The sequence below is a fragment of the Limanda limanda genome, chromosome 12 (genome assembly GCF_963576545.1).
Source record: "Limanda limanda chromosome 12, fLimLim1.1, whole genome shotgun sequence".
NCBI lineage: Eukaryota > Metazoa > Chordata > Actinopteri > Pleuronectiformes > Pleuronectidae > Limanda > Limanda limanda.
Window position 1 is genome coordinate 1,637,536 of NC_083647.1, and position 14,196 is coordinate 1,651,731.

Sequence of the window (14,196 nt, forward strand, 5' to 3'; positions counted from 1 at the left end):
GGGTGGGAATGTTGCATACTGGGCTCTGACATGCGGAAAGAAAAGGCCTACCGTGAAGGTGGTGAACGTGACCGAGAGGCTCCACCGCTGCTCTCCAACACAGGTCCATGCTGACTCTGGTTTCTCTTCATAACGCACAAGTCTTTCGCCTTTTACTAAAGACTTCCGTGGAGAGGAACAAACATGAGTTGAATATATTTTTGGCAGGCTTTGTTTCATGGCTGATCCTTTTGAAATTGTGAAAAGTCAAAGAGCTGTCTAGGTCAGAAATCAAGCGTCCACAAAGGAGAGCTCGGGCGGAGGTGATAAGCAGCAGCCATCGTTATGCACACCTCCAAATGTGGCACCATATCAAGTGAGATTTGTGCCAAGAGCGTGGCGTGGACATCCAACACTTGGGGATTATCGCTTCTCGGCCTTTTGGCTAAGATCAAGTGTAGTATCTGTTCTTATCAGTTTAATATCTGATATGTCCTCTATATGAAGACTACATATTAAGCAGATTTTTGGCAAGAGGAGCAGAAATGTGGAGCTTGCTCCCTTCTCTCCACGCATCGACCTAGCATTGCAGTGCCGCTGGGAACGGTGCACTCTGTTCTTACCCTGTAGAAAAGCAAACACTCAAGACCTGCTGGGAGACTTGGTGAGAAACCAGAGTCAGTTATTTGGACCCAATGTAAGTGGTTCAGGGATCTATCGCTTAAACAGGCTTAAAAGCCAATCACAGTAGTCAGGGCAGGAGCTAATAAAGACGTGTATAATTTTGGTTGCCAGATGGGGGCGGGGTGGGAATGTTGCATACTGGGCTCTGACATGCGGAAAGAAAAGGCCTACCGTAAAGGTGGTGAATGTGACCGAGAGGCTCCACCGCTGCTCTCCAACACAGGGCCATGCTGACTCTGGTTTCTCTTCATAACGCACAAGTGTTTCGCCTTTTACTAAAGACTTCCGTGGAGAGGAACAAACATGAGTTGAATATATTTTTGGCAGGCTTTGCTTCATGGCTGAGCCTTTTGAAATTGTGAAAAGTCAAAGAGCTGTCTAGGTCAGAAATCAAGCGTCCACAAAGGAGAGCTCGGGCGGAGGTGATAAGCAGCAGCCATCGTTATGCACACCTCCAAATGTGGCACCATCTCAAGTGAGATTTGTGCCAAGAGCCTGGCGTGGACATCCAACACTTGGGGATTATCGCTTCTCGGCCTTTTGGCTAAGATCAAGTGTAGTATCTGTTCTTATCAGTTTAATATCTGATATGTCCTCTATATGAGGACTACATATTAAGCAGATTTTTGGCAAGAGGAGCAGAAATGTGGAGCTTGCTCCCTTCTCTACACGCATCAACCTAGCATTGCAGTGCCGCTGGGAACGGTGCACTCTGTTCTTACCCTGTAGAAAAGCAGACACTCAAGACCTGCTGGGAGACTTGGTGAGAAACCAGAGTCAGCTATTTTCACCCAATGTAATGGTTCAGGGATCAATCGCTTAAACAGGCTTAAAAGCCAATCACAGTAGTCAAGGCAGGAGCTAATAAAGACGTGTATAATTTTGGTTGCCAAATGGGGGCGGGGTGGGAATGTTGCATACTGGGCTCTGAAATGCGGAAAGAAAAGATCTACCGTAAAGGTGGTGAATGTGACTGAGAGGCTCCACCGCTGCTCTCCAACACAGGGCCTTGCTGACTCTGGTTTCTCTTCATAACGCACAAGTCTTTCGCCTTTTACTAAAGACTTCTGTGGAGAGGAACAAACATGAGTTGAATATATTTTTGGCAGGCTTTGCTTCATGGCTGAGCCTTTTGAAATTGTGAAAAGTCAAAGAGCTGTCTAGGTCAGTAATCAAGCGTCCACAAAGGAGAGCTCGGGCGGAGGTGATAAGCAGCAGCCATCGTTATGCACACCTCCAAATGTGGCACCATCTCAAGTGAGATTTGTGCCAAGAGCCTGGCGTGGACATCCAACACTTGGGGATTATCGCTTCTCGGCCTTCTGGCTAAGATCAAGTGTAGTATCTGTTCTTATCAGTTTAATATCTGATATGTCCTCTATATGAGGACTACATATTAAGTAGATTTTTGGAAAGAGGAGCAGAAATGTGGAGCTTGCTCCCTTCTCTCCACGCATCGACCTAGCATTGCAGTGCCGCTGGGAACGGTGCACTCTGTTCTTACCCTGTAGAAAAGCAAACACTCAAGACCTGCTGGGAGACTTGGTGAGAAACCAGAGTCTGCTATTTGGACCCAATGTAAGTGGTTCAGGGATCTATCGCTTAAACAGGCTTAAAAGCCAATCACAGTAGTCAGGGCAGGAGCAAATAAAGACGTGTATAATTTTGGTTGCCAAATGGGGGCGGGGTGGGAATGTTGCATACTGGGCTCTGACATGCGGAAAGAAAAGGCCTACCGTAAAGGTGGTGAATGTGACCGAGAGGCTCCACCGCTGCTCTCCAACACAGGGCCATGCTGACTCTGGTTTCTCTTCATAACGCACAAGTCTTTCGCCTTTTACTAAAGACTTCCGTGGAGAGGAACAAACATGAGTTGAATATATTTTTGGCAGGCTTTGCTTAATGGCTGAGCCTTTTGAAATTGTGAAAAGTCAAAGAGCTGTCTAGGTCAGAAATCAAGCGTCCACAAAGGAGAGCTCGGGCGGAGGTGATAAGCAGCAGCCATCGTTATGCACACCTCCAAATGTGGCACCATATCAAGTGAGATTTGTGCCAAGAGCCTGGCGTGGACATCCAACACTTGGGGATTATCGCTTCTCGGCCTTTTGGCTAAGATCAAGTGTAGTATCTGTTCTTATCAGTTTAATATCTGATATGTCCTCTATATGAGGACTACATATTAAGCAGATTTTTGGCAAGAGGAGCAGAAATGTGGAGCTTGCTCCCTTCTCTCCACGCATCGACCTAGCATTGCAGTGCCGCTGGGAACGGTGCACTCTGTTGTTACCCTGTAGAAAAGCAAACACTCAAGACCTGCTGGGAGACTTGGTGAGAAACCAGAGTCAGCTATTTGGACCCAATGTAAGTGGTTCAGGGATCTATCGCTTAAACAGGCTTAAAAGCCAATCACAGTAGTCAGGGCAGGAGCTAATAAAGACGTGTATAATTTTGGTTGCCAGATGGGGGCGGGGTGGGAATGTTGCATACTGGGCTCTGACATGCGGAAAGAAAAGGCCTACCGTGAAGGTGGTGAATGTGACCGAGAGGCTCCACCGCTGCTCTCCAACACAGGGCCATGCTGACTCTGGTTTCTCTTCATAACGCACAAGTCTTTCGCCTTTTACTAAAGACTTCCGTGGAGAGGAACAAACATGAGTTGAATATATTTTTGGCAGGCTTTGCTTCATGGCTGAGCCTTTTGAAATTGTGAAAAGTCAAAGAGCTGTCTAGGTCAGAAATCAAGCGTCCACAAAGGAGAGCTCGAGCGGAGGTGATAAGCAGCAGCCATCGTTATGCACACCTCCAAATGTGGCACCATATCAAGTGAGATTTGTGCCAAGAGCCTGGCGTGGACATCCAACACTTGGGGATTATCGCTTCTCGGCCTTTTGGCTAAGATCAAGTGTAGTATCTGTTCTTATCAGTTTAATATCTGATATGTCCTCTATATGAGGACTACATATTAAGCAGATTTTTGGCAAGAGGAGCAGAAATGTGGAGCTTGCTCCCTTCTCTCCACGCATCGACCTAGCATTGCAGTGCCGCTGGGAACGGTGCACTCTGTTCTTACCCTGTAGAAAAGCAAACACTCAAGACCTGCTGGGAGACTTGGTTAGAAACCAGAGTCAGCTATTTGGACCCAATGTAAGTGGTTCAGGGATCTATCGCTTAAACAGGCTTAAAAGCCAATCACAGTAGTCAGGGCAGGAGCTAATAAAGACGTGTATAATTTTGGTTGCCAGATGGGGGCGGGGTGGGAATGTTGCATACTGGGCTCTGACATGCGGAAAGAAAAGGCCTACCGTGAAGGTGGTGAATGTGACCGAGAGTCTCCACCGCTGCTCTCCAACACAGGGCCATGCTGACTCTGGTTTCTCTTCATAACGCACAAGTCTTTCGCCTTTTACTAAAGACTACCGTGGAGAGGAACAAACATGAGTTGAATATATTTTTGGCAGGCTTTGCTTCATGGCTGAGCCTTTTGAAATTGTGAAAAGTCAAAGAGCTGTCTAGGTCAGAAATCAAGCGTCCACAAAGGAGAGCTCGGGCGGAGGTGATAAGCAGCAGCCATCGTTATGCACACTTCCAAATGTGGCACCATCTCAATTGAGATTTGTGCCAAGAGCCTGGCGTGGACATCCAACACTTGGGGATTATCGCTTCTCGGCCTTTTGGCTAAGATCAAGTGTAGTATCTGTTCTTATCAGTTTAATATCTGATATGTCCTCTATATGAGGACTACATATTAAGCAGATTTTAGGCAAGAGGAGCAGAAATGTGGAGCTTGCTCCCTTCTCTCCACGCATCGACCTAGCATTGCAGTGCCGCTGGGAACGGTGCACTCTGTTCTTACCCTGTAGAAAAGCAAACACTCAAGACCTGCTGGGAGACTTGGTGAGAAACCAGAGTCAGCTATTTGGACCCAATGTAAGTGGTTCAGGGATCTATCGCTTAAACAGGCTTAAAAGCCAATCACAGTAGTCAGGGCAGGAGCTAATAAAGACGTGTATAATTTTGGTTGCCAGATGGGGGCGGGGTGGGAATGTTGCATACTGGGCTCTGACATGCGGAAAGAAAAGGCCTACCGTGAAGGTGGTGAACGTGACCGAGAGGCTCCACCGCTGCTCTACAACACAGGTCCATGCTGACTCTGGTTTCTCTTCATAACGCACAAGTCTTTCGCCTTTTACTAAAGACTTCCGTGGAGAGGAACAAACATGAGTTGAATATATTTTTGGCAGGCTTTGCTTCATGGCTGATCCTTTTGAAATTGTGAAAAGTCAAAGAGCTGTCTAGGTCAGAAATCAAGCGTCCACAAAGGAGAGCTCGGGCGGAGGTGATAAGCAGCAGCCATCGTTATGCACACCTCCAAATGTGGCACCATATCAAGTGAGATTTGTGCCAAGAGCGTGGCGTGGACATCCAACACTTGGGGATTATCGCTTCTCGGCCTTTTGGCTAAGATCAAGTGTAGTATCTGTTCTTATCAGTTTAATATCTGATATGTCCTCTATATGAAGACTACATATTAAGCAGATTTTTGGCAAGAGGAGCAGAAATGTGGAGCTTGCTCCCTTCTCTCCACGCATCGACCTAGCATTGCAGTGCCGCTGGGAACGGTGCACTCTGTTCTTACCCTGTAGAAAAGCAAACACTCAAGACCTGCTGGGAGACTTGGTGAGAAACCAGAGTCAGTTATTTGGACCCAATGTAAGTGGTTCAGGGATCTATCGCTTAAACAGGCTTAAAAGCCAATCACAGTAGTCAGGGCAGGAGCTAATAAAGACGTGTATAATTTTGGTTGCCAGATGGGGGCGGGGTGGGAATGTTGCATACTGGGCTCTGACATGCGGAAAGAAAAGGCCTACCGTAAAGGTGGTGAATGTGACCGAGAGGCTCCACCGCTGCTCTCCAACACAGGGCCATGCTGACTCTGGTTTCTCTTCATAACGCACAAGTGTTTCGCCTTTTACTAAAGACTTCCGTGGAGAGGAACAAACATGAGTTGAATATATTTTTGGCAGGCTTTGCTTCATGGCTGAGCCTTTTGAAATTGTGAAAAGTCAAAGAGCTGTCTAGGTCAGAAATCAAGCGTCCACAAAGGAGAGCTCGGGCGGAGGTGATAAGCAGCAGCCATCGTTATGCACACCTCCAAATGTGGCACCATATCAAGTGAGATTTGTGCCAAGAGCCTGGCGTGGACATCCAACACTTGGGGATTATCGCTTCTCGGCCTTTTGGCTAAGATCAAGTGTAGTATCTGTTCTTATCAGTTTAATATCTGATATGTCCTCTATATGAGGACTACATATTAAGCAGATTTTTGGCAAGAGGAGCAGAAATGTGGAGCTTGCTCCCTTCTCTCCACGCATCGACCTAGCATTGCAGTGCCGCTGGGAACGGTGCACTCTGTTCTTACCCTGTAGAAAAGCAGACACTCAAGACCTGCTGGGAGACTTGGTGAGAAACCAGAGTCAGCTATTTTGACCCAATGTAATGGTTCAGGGATCAATCGCTTAAACAGGCTTAAAAGCCAATCACAGTAGTCAAGGCAGGAGCTAATAAAGACGTGTATAATTTTGGTTGCCAAATGGGGGCGGGGTGGGAATGTTGCATACTGGGCTCTGAAATGCGGAAAGAAAAGATCTACCGTAAAGGTGGTGAATGTGACTGAGAGGCTCCACCGCTGCTCTCCAACACAGGGCCTTGCTGACTCTGGTTTCTCTTCATAACGCACAAGTCTTTCGCCTTTTACTAAAGACTTCTGTGGAGAGGAACAAACATGAGTTGAATATATTTTTGGCAGGCTTTGCTTCATGGCTGAGCCTTTTGAAATTGTGAAAAGTCAAAGAGCTGTCTAGGTCAGTAATCAAGCGTCCACAAAGGAGAGCTCGGGCGGAGGTGATAAGCAGCAGCCATCGTTATGCACACCTCCAAATGTGGCACCATCTCAAGTGAGATTTGTGCCAAGAGCCTGGCGTGGACATCCAACACTTGGGGATTATCGCTTCTCGGCCTTCTGGCTAAGATCAAGTGTAGTATCTGTTCTTATCAGTTTAATATCTGATATGTCCTCTATATGAGGACTACATATTAAGTAGATTTTTGGAAAGAGGAGCAGAAATGTGGAGCTTGCTCCCTTCTCTCCACGCATCGACCTAGCATTGCAGTGCCGCTGGGAACGGTGCACTCTGTTCTTACCCTGTAGAAAAGCAAACACTCAAGACCTGCTGGGAGACTTGGTGAGAAACCAGAGTCTGCTATTTGGACCCAATGTAAGTGGTTCAGGGATCTATCGCTTAAACAGGCTTAAAAGCCAATCACAGTAGTCAGGGCAGGAGCAAATAAAGACGTGTATAATTTTGGTTGCCAAATGGGGGCGGGGTGGGAATGTTGCATACTGGGCTCTGACATGCGGAAAGAAAAGGCCTACCGTAAAGGTGGTGAATGTGACCGAGAGGCTCCACCGCTGCTCTCCAACACAGGGCCATGCTGACTCTGGTTTCTCTTCATAACGCACAAGTCTTTCGCCTTTTACTAAAGACTTCCGTGGAGAGGAACAAACATGAGTTGAATATATTTTTGGCAGGCTTTGCTTAATGGCTGAGCCTTTTGAAATTGTGAAAAGTTAAAGAGCTGTCTAGGTCAGAAATCAAGCGTCCACAAAGGAGAGCTCGGGCGGAGGTGATAAGCAGCAGCCATCGTTATGCACACCTCCAAATGTGGCACCATATCAAGTGAGATTTGTGCCAAGAGCCTGGCGTGGACATCCAACACTTGGGGATTATCGCTTCTCGGCCTTTTGGCTAAGATCAAGTGTAGTATCTGTTCTTATCAGTTTAATATCTGATATGTCCTCTATATGAGGACTACATATTAAGCAGATTTTTGGCAAGAGGAGCAGAAATGTGGAGCTTGCTCCCTTCTCTCCACGCATCGACCTAGCATTGCAGTGCCGCTGGGAACGGTGCACTCTGTTGTTACCCTGTAGAAAAGCAAACACTCAAGACCTGCTGGGAGACTTGGTGAGAAACCAGAGTCAGCTATTTGGACCCAATGTAAGTGGTTCAGGGATCTATCGCTTAAACAGGCTTAAAAGCCAATCACAGTAGTCAGGGCAGGAGCTAATAAAGACGTGTATAATTTTGGTTGCCAAATGGGGGCGGGGTGGGAATGTTGCATACTGGGCTCTGACATGCGGAAAGAAAAGGCCTACCGTGAAGGTGGTGAATGTGACCGAGAGGCTCCACCGCTGCTCTCCAACACAGGGCCATGCTGACTCTAGTTTCTCTTCATAACGCACAAGTCTTTCGCCTTTTACTAAAGACTTCCGTGGAGAGGAACAAACATGAGTTGAATATATTTTTGGCAGGCTTTGCTTCATGGCTGAGCCTTTTGAAATTGTGAAAAGTCAAAGAGCTAGGTCAGAAATCAAGCGTCCACAAAGGAGAGCTCGGGCGGAGGTGATAAGCAGCAGCCATCGTTATGCACACCTCCAAATGTGGCACCATATCAAGTGAGATTTGTGCCAAGAGCCTGGCGTGGACATCCAACACTTGGGGATTATCGCTTCTCGGCCTTTTGGCTAAGATCAAGTGTAGTATCTGTTCTTATCAGTTTAATATCTGATATGTCCTCTATATGGGGACTACATATTAAGCAGATTTTTGGCAAGAGGAGCAGAAATGTGGAGCTTGCTCCCTTCTCTCGACACATCGACCTAGCATTGCAGTGCCGCTGGGAACGGTGCACTCTGTTCTTACCCTGTAGAAAAGCAAACACTCAAGACCTGCTGGTAGACTTGGTGAGAAACCAGAGTCAGCTATTTGGACCCAATGTAAGTGGTTCAGGGATCTATCGCTTAAACAGGCTTAAAAGCCAATCACAGTAGTCAGGGCAGGAGCTAATAAAGACGTGTATAATTTTGGTTGCCAGATGGGGGCGGGGTGGGAATGTTGCATACTGGGCTCTGACATGCGGAAAGAAAAGGCCTACCGTGAAGGTGGTGAATGTGACCGAGAGGCTCCACCGCTGCTCTCCAACACAGGGCCATGCTTACTCTGGTTTCTCTTCATAACGCACAAGTCTTTCGCCTTTTACTAAAGACTTCCGTGGAGAGGAACAAACATGAGTTGAATATATTTTTGGCAGGCTTTGCTTCATGGCTGAGCCTTTTGAAATTGTGAAAAGTCAAAGAGCTGTCTAGGTCAGAAATCAAGCGTCCACAAAGGAGAGCTCGGGCGGAGGTGATAAGCAGCAGCCATCGTTATGCACACCTCCAAATGTGGCACCATCTCAAGTGAGATTTGTGCCAAGAGCCTGGCGTGGACATCCAACACTTGGGGATTATCGCTTCTCGGCCTTTTGGCTAAGATCAAGTGTAGTATCTGTTCTTATCAGTTTAATATCTGATATGTCCTCTATATGAGGACTACATATTAAGCAGATTTTTGGCAAGAGGAGCAGAAATGTGGAGCTTGCTCCCTTCTCTCCACGCATCGACCTAGCATTGCAGTGCCGCTGGGAACGGTGCACTCTGTTCTTACCCTGTAGAAAAGCAAACACTCAAGACCTGCTGGGAGACTTGGTGAGAAACCAGAGTCAGCTATTTGGACCCAATGTAAGTGGTTCAGGGATCTATCGCTTAAACAGGCTTAAAAGCCAATCACAGTAGTCAGGGCAGGAGCTAATAAAGACGTGTATAATTTTGGTTGCCAGATGGGGGCGGGGTGGGAATGTTGCATACTGGGCTCTGACATGCGGAAAGAAAAGGCCTACCGTGAAGGTGGTGAATGTGACCGAGAGGCTCCATCGCTGCTCTCCAACACAGGGCCATGCTGACTCTGGTTTCTCTTCATAACGCACAAGTCTTTCGCCTTTTACTAAAGACTTCCGTGGAGAGGAACAAACATGAGTTGAATATATTTTTGGCAGGCTTTGCTTCATGGCTGAGCCTTTTGAAATTGTGAAAAGTCAAAGAGCTGTCTAGGTCAGAAATCAAGCGTCCACAAAGGAGAGCTCGGGCGGAGGTGATAAGCAGCAGCCATCGTTATGCACACCTCCAAATGTGGCACCATCTCAAGTGAGATTTGTGCCAAGAGCCTGGCGTGGACATCCAACACTTGGGGATTATCGCTTCTCGGCCTTTTGGCTAAGATCAAGTGTAGTATCTGTTCTTATCAGTTTAATATCTGATATGTCCTCTATATGAGGACTACATATTAAGCAGATTTTTGGCAAGAGGAGCAGAAATGTGGAGCTTGCTCCCTTCTCTCCACGCATCGACCTAGCATTGCAGTGCCGCTGGGAACGGTGCACTCTGTTCTTACCCTGTAGAAAAGCAAACACTCAAGACCTGCTGGGAGACTTGGTGAGAAACCAGAGTCAGTTATTTGGACCCAATGTAAGTGGTTCAGGGATCTATCGCTTAAACAGGCTTAAAAGCCAATCACAGTAGTCAGGGCAGGAGCTAATAAAGACGTGTATAATTTTGGTTGCCAGATGGGGGCGGGGTGGGAATGTTGCATACTGGGCTCTGACATGCGGAAAGAAAAGGCCTACCGTGAAGGTGGTGAATGTGACCGAGAGGCTCCACCGCTGCTCTCCAACACAGGGCCATGCTGACTCTGGTTTCTCTTCATAACGCACAAGTCTTTCGCCTTTTACTAAAGACTTCCGTGGAGAGGAACAAACATGAGTTGAATATATTTTTGGCAGGCTTTGCTTCATGGCTGAGCCTTTTGAAATTGTGAAAAGTCAAAGAGCTGTCTAGGTCAGAAATCAAGCGTCCACAAAGGAGAGCTCGGGCGGAGGTGATAAGCAGCAGCCATCGGTATGCACACCTCCAAATGTGGCACCATCTCAAGTGAGATTTGTGCCAAGAGCCTGGCGTGGACATCCAACACTTGGGGATTATCGCTTCTCGGCCTTTTGGCTAAGATCAAGTGTAGTATCTGTTCTTATCAGTTTAATTTCTGATATGTCCTCTATGAGAGGACTACATATTAAGCAGATTTTTGGCAAGAGGAGCAGAAATGTGGAGCTTGCTCCCTTCTCTCCACGCATCGACCTAGCATTGCAGTGCCGCTGGGAACGGTGCACTCTGTTCTTACCCTGTAGAAAAGCAAACAGTCAAGACCTGCTGGGAGACTTGTTGAGAAACCAGAGTCAGCTATTTGGACCCAATGTAAGTGGTTCAGGGATCTATCGCTTAAACAGGCTTAAAAGCCAATCACAGTAGTCAGGGCAGGAGCTAATAAAGACGTGTATAATTTTGGTTGCCAAATGGGGGCGGGGTGGGAATGTTGCATACTGGGCTCTGACATGCGGAAAGAAAAGGCCTACCGTAAAGGTGGTGAATGTGACCGAGAGTCTCCAGCGCTGCTCTCCAACACAGGGCCATGCTGACTCTGGTTTCTCTTCATAACGCACAAGTCTTTCGCCTTTTACTAAAGACTTCCGTGGAGAGGAACAAACATGAGTTGAATATATTTTTGGCGACTTTGCTTCATGGCTGAGCCTTTTGAAATTGTGAAAAGTCAAAGAGCTGTCTAGGTCAGAAATCAAGCGTCCACAAAGGAGAGCTCGGGCGGAGGTGATAAGCAGCAGCCATCGTTATGCACACCTCCAAATGTGGCACCATCTCAAGTGAGATTTGTGCCAAGAGCCTGGCGTGGACATCCAACACTTGGGGATTATCGCTTCTCGGCCTTTTGGCTAAGTTCAAGTGTAGTATCTGTTCTTATCAGTTTAATATCTGATATGTCCTCTATATGAGGACTACATATTAAGCAGATTTTTGGCAAGAGGAGCAGAAATGTGGACCTTGCTCCCTTCTCTCCACGCATCGACCTAGCATTGCAGTGCCTCTGGGAACGGTGCACTCTGTTCTTACCCTTTAGAAAAGCAAACACTCAAGACCTGCTGGGAGACTTGGTGAGAAACCAGAGTCAGCTATTTGGACTCAATGTAAGTGGTTCAGGGATCTATCGCTTAAACAGGCTTAAAAGCCAATCACAGTAGTCAGGGCAGGAGCTAATAAAGACGTGTATAATTTTGGTTGCCAGATGGGGGCGGGGTGGGAATGTTGCATACTGGGCTCTGACATGCGGAAAGAAAAGGCCTACCGTGAAGGTGGTGAATGTGACCGAGAGTCTCCACCGCTGCTCTCCAACACAGGGCCATGCTGACTCTGGTTTCTCTTCATAACGCACAAGTCTTTCGCCTTTTACTAAAGACTACCGTGGAGAGGAACAAACATGAGTTGAATATATTTTTGGCAGGCTTTGCTTCATGGCTGATCCTTTTGAAATTGTGAAAAGTCAAAGAGCTGTCTAGGTCAGAAATCAAGCGTCCACAAAGGAGAGCTCGGGCGGAGGTGATAAGCAGCAGCCATCGTTATGCACACTTCCAAATGTGGCACCATCTCAATTGAGATTTGTGCCAAGAGCCTGGCGTGGACATCCAACACTTGGGGATTATCGCTTCTCGGCCTTTTGGCTAAGATCAAGTGTAGTATCTGTTCTTATCAGTTTAATATCTGATATGTCCTCTATATGAGGACTACATATTAAGCAGATTTTAGGCAAGAGGAGCAGAAATGTGGAGCTTGCTCCCTTCTCTCCACGCATCGACCTAGCATTGCAGTGCCGCTGGGAACGGTGCACTCTGTTCTTACCCTGTAGAAAAGCAAACACTCAAGACCTGCTGGGAGACTTGGTGAGAAACCAGAGTCAGCTATTTGGACCCAATGTAAGTGGTTCAGGGATCTATCGCTTAAACAGGCTTAAAAGCCAATCACAGTAGTCAGGGCAGGAGCTAATAAAGACGTGTATAATTTTGGTTGCCAGATGGGGGCGGGGTGGGAATGTTGCATACTGGGCTCTGACATGCGGAAAGAAAAGGCCTACCGTGAAGGTGGTGAACGTGACCGAGAGGCTCCACCGCTGCTCTCCAACACAGGTCCATGCTGACTCTGGTTTCTCTTCATAACGCACAAGTCTTTCGCCTTTTACTAAAGACTTCCGTGGAGAGGAACAAACATGAGTTGAATATATTTTTGGCAGGCTTTGCTTCATGGCTGATCCTTTTGAAATTGTGAAAAGTCAAAGAGCTGTCTAGGTCAGAAATCAAGCGTCCACAAAGGAGAGCTCGGGCGGAGGTGATAAGCAGCAGCCATCGTTATGCACACCTCCAAATGTGGCACCATATCAAGTGAGATTTGTGCCAAGAGCGTGGCGTGGACATCCAACACTTGGGGATTATCGCTTCTCGGCCTTTTGGCTAAGATCAAGTGTAGTATCTGTTCTTATCAGTTTAATATCTGATATGTCCTCTATATGAAGACTACATATTAAGCAGATTTTTGGCAAGAGGAGCAGAAATGTGGAGCTTGCTCCCTTCTCTCCACGCATCGACCTAGCATTGCAGTGCCGCTGGGAACGGTGCACTCTGTTCTTACCCTGTAGAAAAGCAAACACTCAAGACCTGCTGGGAGACTTGGTGAGAAACCAGAGTCAGTTATTTGGACACAATGTAAGTGGTTCAGGGATCTATCGCTTAAACAGGCTTAAAAGCCAATCACAGTAGTCAGGGCAGGAGCTAATAAAGACGTGTATAATTTTGGTTGCCAGATGGGGGCGGGGTGGGAATGTTGCATACTGGGCTCTGACATGCGGAAAGAAAAGGCCTACCGTGAAGGTGGTGAATGTGACCGAGAGGCTCCACCGCTGCTCTCCAACACAGGGCCATGCTGACTCTGGTTTCTCTTCATAACGCACAAGTCTTTCGCCTTTTACTAAAGACTTCCGTGGAGAGGAACAAACATGAGTTGAATATATTTTTGGCAGGCTTTGCTTCATGGCTGAGCCTTTTGAAATTGTGAAAAGTCAAAGAGCTGTCTAGGTCAGAAATCAAGCGTCCACAAAGGAGAGCTCGGGCGGAGGTGATAAGCAGCAGCCATCGTTATGCACACCTCCAAATGTGGCACCATATCAAGTGAGATTTGTGCCAAGAGCGTGGCGTGGACATCCAACACTTGGGGATTATCGCTTCTCGGCCTTTTGGCTAAGATCAAGTGTAGTATCTGTTCTTATCAGTTTAATATCTGATATGTCCTCTATATGAGGACTACATATTAAGCAGATTTTTGGCAAGAGGAGCAGAAATGTGGAGCTTGCTCCCTTCTCTCCACGCATCGACCTAGCATTGCAGTGCCGCTGGGAACGGTGCACTCTGTTCTTACCCTGTAGAAAAGCAAACACTCAAGACCTGCTGGGAGACTTGGTGAGAAACCAGAGTCAGCTATTTGGACCCAATGTAAGTGGTTCAGGGATCTATCGCTTAAACAGGCTTAAAAGCCAATCACAGTAGTCAGGGCATGAGCTAATAAAGACGTGTATAATTTTGGTTGCCAGATGGGGGCGGGGTGGGAATGTTGCATACTGGGCTCTGACATGCGGAAAGAAAAGGCCTACCGTGAAGGTGGTGAATGTGACCGAGAGGCTCCACCGCTGCTCTCCAACACAGGGCCAT

The 14,196-nt window shown here is 47.2% G+C and overlaps 36 non-coding genes across 36 annotated transcripts; all 36 read left to right on the forward strand.

The window, feature by feature from the left end:
• Window positions 1-111: 111 nt before the first annotated feature.
• Window positions 112-224, forward strand: LOC133016534 (U5 spliceosomal RNA). The gene has a single exon (XR_009681903.1). It is a non-coding gene; the product is annotated as a U5 spliceosomal RNA (small nuclear RNA).
• A 180-nt stretch (window positions 225-404) lies between these two features.
• LOC133016326 (U2 spliceosomal RNA) lies at window positions 405-596 on the forward strand. Its single transcript, XR_009681713.1, has one exon. It is a non-coding gene; the product is annotated as a U2 spliceosomal RNA (small nuclear RNA).
• A 298-nt stretch (window positions 597-894) lies between these two features.
• Window positions 895-1,007, forward strand: LOC133016957 (U5 spliceosomal RNA). The gene has a single exon (XR_009682307.1). It is a non-coding gene; the product is annotated as a U5 spliceosomal RNA (small nuclear RNA).
• Window positions 1,008-1,187: 180 nt separating this feature from the next.
• On the forward strand, window positions 1,188-1,379 carry LOC133016397 (U2 spliceosomal RNA). Its single transcript, XR_009681780.1, has one exon. It is a non-coding gene; the product is annotated as a U2 spliceosomal RNA (small nuclear RNA).
• A 297-nt stretch (window positions 1,380-1,676) lies between these two features.
• LOC133016903 (U5 spliceosomal RNA) lies at window positions 1,677-1,789 on the forward strand. The gene has a single exon (XR_009682255.1). It is a non-coding gene; the product is annotated as a U5 spliceosomal RNA (small nuclear RNA).
• A 180-nt stretch (window positions 1,790-1,969) lies between these two features.
• Window positions 1,970-2,161, forward strand: LOC133016201 (U2 spliceosomal RNA). Its single transcript, XR_009681595.1, has one exon. It is a non-coding gene; the product is annotated as a U2 spliceosomal RNA (small nuclear RNA).
• Window positions 2,162-2,459: 298 nt separating this feature from the next.
• Window positions 2,460-2,571, forward strand: LOC133016519 (U5 spliceosomal RNA). Its single transcript, XR_009681889.1, has one exon. It is a non-coding gene; the product is annotated as a U5 spliceosomal RNA (small nuclear RNA).
• A 181-nt stretch (window positions 2,572-2,752) lies between these two features.
• LOC133017336 (U2 spliceosomal RNA) lies at window positions 2,753-2,944 on the forward strand. Its single transcript, XR_009682653.1, has one exon. It is a non-coding gene; the product is annotated as a U2 spliceosomal RNA (small nuclear RNA).
• A 298-nt stretch (window positions 2,945-3,242) lies between these two features.
• On the forward strand, window positions 3,243-3,355 carry LOC133016603 (U5 spliceosomal RNA). The gene has a single exon (XR_009681969.1). It is a non-coding gene; the product is annotated as a U5 spliceosomal RNA (small nuclear RNA).
• Window positions 3,356-3,535: 180 nt separating this feature from the next.
• LOC133017337 (U2 spliceosomal RNA) lies at window positions 3,536-3,727 on the forward strand. Its single transcript, XR_009682654.1, has one exon. It is a non-coding gene; the product is annotated as a U2 spliceosomal RNA (small nuclear RNA).
• A 298-nt stretch (window positions 3,728-4,025) lies between these two features.
• Window positions 4,026-4,138, forward strand: LOC133016921 (U5 spliceosomal RNA). Its single transcript, XR_009682272.1, has one exon. It is a non-coding gene; the product is annotated as a U5 spliceosomal RNA (small nuclear RNA).
• A 180-nt stretch (window positions 4,139-4,318) lies between these two features.
• Window positions 4,319-4,510, forward strand: LOC133016276 (U2 spliceosomal RNA). Its single transcript, XR_009681666.1, has one exon. It is a non-coding gene; the product is annotated as a U2 spliceosomal RNA (small nuclear RNA).
• Window positions 4,511-4,808: 298 nt separating this feature from the next.
• On the forward strand, window positions 4,809-4,921 carry LOC133016785 (U5 spliceosomal RNA). The gene has a single exon (XR_009682140.1). It is a non-coding gene; the product is annotated as a U5 spliceosomal RNA (small nuclear RNA).
• A 180-nt stretch (window positions 4,922-5,101) lies between these two features.
• LOC133016327 (U2 spliceosomal RNA) lies at window positions 5,102-5,293 on the forward strand. The gene has a single exon (XR_009681714.1). It is a non-coding gene; the product is annotated as a U2 spliceosomal RNA (small nuclear RNA).
• Window positions 5,294-5,591: 298 nt separating this feature from the next.
• LOC133016959 (U5 spliceosomal RNA) lies at window positions 5,592-5,704 on the forward strand. The gene has a single exon (XR_009682308.1). It is a non-coding gene; the product is annotated as a U5 spliceosomal RNA (small nuclear RNA).
• A 180-nt stretch (window positions 5,705-5,884) lies between these two features.
• Window positions 5,885-6,076, forward strand: LOC133017338 (U2 spliceosomal RNA). The gene has a single exon (XR_009682655.1). It is a non-coding gene; the product is annotated as a U2 spliceosomal RNA (small nuclear RNA).
• A 297-nt stretch (window positions 6,077-6,373) lies between these two features.
• On the forward strand, window positions 6,374-6,486 carry LOC133016905 (U5 spliceosomal RNA). Its single transcript, XR_009682257.1, has one exon. It is a non-coding gene; the product is annotated as a U5 spliceosomal RNA (small nuclear RNA).
• Window positions 6,487-6,666: 180 nt separating this feature from the next.
• Window positions 6,667-6,858, forward strand: LOC133016203 (U2 spliceosomal RNA). Its single transcript, XR_009681597.1, has one exon. It is a non-coding gene; the product is annotated as a U2 spliceosomal RNA (small nuclear RNA).
• A 298-nt stretch (window positions 6,859-7,156) lies between these two features.
• Window positions 7,157-7,268, forward strand: LOC133016521 (U5 spliceosomal RNA). The gene has a single exon (XR_009681890.1). It is a non-coding gene; the product is annotated as a U5 spliceosomal RNA (small nuclear RNA).
• A 181-nt stretch (window positions 7,269-7,449) lies between these two features.
• LOC133017339 (U2 spliceosomal RNA) lies at window positions 7,450-7,641 on the forward strand. Its single transcript, XR_009682656.1, has one exon. It is a non-coding gene; the product is annotated as a U2 spliceosomal RNA (small nuclear RNA).
• Window positions 7,642-7,939: 298 nt separating this feature from the next.
• On the forward strand, window positions 7,940-8,052 carry LOC133016864 (U5 spliceosomal RNA). Its single transcript, XR_009682216.1, has one exon. It is a non-coding gene; the product is annotated as a U5 spliceosomal RNA (small nuclear RNA).
• Window positions 8,053-8,228: 176 nt separating this feature from the next.
• LOC133016439 (U2 spliceosomal RNA) lies at window positions 8,229-8,420 on the forward strand. The gene has a single exon (XR_009681821.1). It is a non-coding gene; the product is annotated as a U2 spliceosomal RNA (small nuclear RNA).
• A 298-nt stretch (window positions 8,421-8,718) lies between these two features.
• LOC133016542 (U5 spliceosomal RNA) lies at window positions 8,719-8,831 on the forward strand. The gene has a single exon (XR_009681911.1). It is a non-coding gene; the product is annotated as a U5 spliceosomal RNA (small nuclear RNA).
• Window positions 8,832-9,011: 180 nt separating this feature from the next.
• Window positions 9,012-9,203, forward strand: LOC133017340 (U2 spliceosomal RNA). Its single transcript, XR_009682657.1, has one exon. It is a non-coding gene; the product is annotated as a U2 spliceosomal RNA (small nuclear RNA).
• Window positions 9,204-9,501: 298 nt separating this feature from the next.
• LOC133016604 (U5 spliceosomal RNA) lies at window positions 9,502-9,614 on the forward strand. The gene has a single exon (XR_009681970.1). It is a non-coding gene; the product is annotated as a U5 spliceosomal RNA (small nuclear RNA).
• Window positions 9,615-9,794: 180 nt separating this feature from the next.
• Window positions 9,795-9,986, forward strand: LOC133017341 (U2 spliceosomal RNA). The gene has a single exon (XR_009682658.1). It is a non-coding gene; the product is annotated as a U2 spliceosomal RNA (small nuclear RNA).
• Window positions 9,987-10,284: 298 nt separating this feature from the next.
• LOC133016606 (U5 spliceosomal RNA) lies at window positions 10,285-10,397 on the forward strand. The gene has a single exon (XR_009681971.1). It is a non-coding gene; the product is annotated as a U5 spliceosomal RNA (small nuclear RNA).
• A 180-nt stretch (window positions 10,398-10,577) lies between these two features.
• On the forward strand, window positions 10,578-10,769 carry LOC133016193 (U2 spliceosomal RNA). The gene has a single exon (XR_009681588.1). It is a non-coding gene; the product is annotated as a U2 spliceosomal RNA (small nuclear RNA).
• Window positions 10,770-11,067: 298 nt separating this feature from the next.
• On the forward strand, window positions 11,068-11,182 carry LOC133016525 (U5 spliceosomal RNA). Its single transcript, XR_009681894.1, has one exon. It is a non-coding gene; the product is annotated as a U5 spliceosomal RNA (small nuclear RNA).
• A 177-nt stretch (window positions 11,183-11,359) lies between these two features.
• LOC133016460 (U2 spliceosomal RNA) lies at window positions 11,360-11,551 on the forward strand. Its single transcript, XR_009681842.1, has one exon. It is a non-coding gene; the product is annotated as a U2 spliceosomal RNA (small nuclear RNA).
• A 298-nt stretch (window positions 11,552-11,849) lies between these two features.
• On the forward strand, window positions 11,850-11,962 carry LOC133016927 (U5 spliceosomal RNA). The gene has a single exon (XR_009682278.1). It is a non-coding gene; the product is annotated as a U5 spliceosomal RNA (small nuclear RNA).
• Window positions 11,963-12,142: 180 nt separating this feature from the next.
• LOC133016277 (U2 spliceosomal RNA) lies at window positions 12,143-12,334 on the forward strand. Its single transcript, XR_009681667.1, has one exon. It is a non-coding gene; the product is annotated as a U2 spliceosomal RNA (small nuclear RNA).
• Window positions 12,335-12,632: 298 nt separating this feature from the next.
• Window positions 12,633-12,745, forward strand: LOC133016786 (U5 spliceosomal RNA). The gene has a single exon (XR_009682141.1). It is a non-coding gene; the product is annotated as a U5 spliceosomal RNA (small nuclear RNA).
• A 180-nt stretch (window positions 12,746-12,925) lies between these two features.
• LOC133016328 (U2 spliceosomal RNA) lies at window positions 12,926-13,117 on the forward strand. The gene has a single exon (XR_009681715.1). It is a non-coding gene; the product is annotated as a U2 spliceosomal RNA (small nuclear RNA).
• Window positions 13,118-13,415: 298 nt separating this feature from the next.
• On the forward strand, window positions 13,416-13,528 carry LOC133016607 (U5 spliceosomal RNA). The gene has a single exon (XR_009681972.1). It is a non-coding gene; the product is annotated as a U5 spliceosomal RNA (small nuclear RNA).
• A 180-nt stretch (window positions 13,529-13,708) lies between these two features.
• On the forward strand, window positions 13,709-13,900 carry LOC133017343 (U2 spliceosomal RNA). The gene has a single exon (XR_009682659.1). It is a non-coding gene; the product is annotated as a U2 spliceosomal RNA (small nuclear RNA).
• The last annotated feature ends 296 nt before the right edge of the window (window positions 13,901-14,196 follow it).